Here is a 955-nt window from a genome sequence, read left to right as displayed (position 1 = left end):
CCGACCCCATGGGACGGTGGTTTTCTCGGCCCCTGCTGGTCCGAGGTCGATCCCATTGCACAGACTCATGCGCCAGGGCCTCCTACAGACAATGCACTTTGATTTATTGCGCTATCCGTAATAGCACCCGAGATATCACCAGATATATATTGGATTTTCCCCTGACCCTGAGTGTCCGGCCCCATGAGACGGTGGTTTTCGCGGCCCCTGGTGGTCCGAGGTCGTTACCGCTGCACAGATTCATGCGCCAGGGCCTCCTATAGATAATTCACTTTGGTTTCTTGCCAAATCTCTAATAGCACCCGAGATATCACCAGGTATATATTGGATTTTTCCCTGACTCTGAGTGTCCGACGCCATGAGACGGTGGTTTTCTCGGCCCCTGCTGGTCCGAGGTCGTTGCCGGTGCACAGATTCATGCGCCAGGGTTCCCTGCACATAATTCAGTTTGATTTATTGCGCCATCTCTAACAGCACCCGAGATATCACCAGATATATATTGGATTTTTCCCAGACACTGACAGTCCGGCCCCATGAGACGGTGATTTTCTCGGCCCCTGGTGGTCCGAGGTCGTTCCCGCTGCACAGATTCATGCTCCAGGGCCAGCTGCAGACAATGCACTTTGGTTCATTGCGCTATCTCTAATAGCATCCGAGATATCACCAGATATATATTGAATTTTTCCCCGACCCTGAGTGTCCGGCCCCATGTGTCGGTGGTTTTCTCGGCCCCTGGTGGTCCGAGGTCGATCCCGCTGCACAGATTCATGCGCCATGGCCTCCTACAGACAACGCGCTTTGATTTATTGCGCTATCTGTAATAGCACCCGAGATATCACAAGATATATATTGGATTTTTCCCTGACCCTGAGTGTCCGACCCCACGAGACGGTAGTTTTCTCGGCCCCTGGTGGTCCAAGGTCGTTCCCGCTGCACAGATTCATGCGCTAGGGCT

This window comes from Nomia melanderi, unplaced genomic scaffold (assembly GCF_051020985.1).
Source record: "Nomia melanderi isolate GNS246 unplaced genomic scaffold, iyNomMela1 scaffold0014, whole genome shotgun sequence".
Classification (NCBI taxonomy): domain Eukaryota; kingdom Metazoa; phylum Arthropoda; class Insecta; order Hymenoptera; family Halictidae; genus Nomia; species Nomia melanderi.
This window is presented reverse-complemented; position numbering follows the sequence as displayed.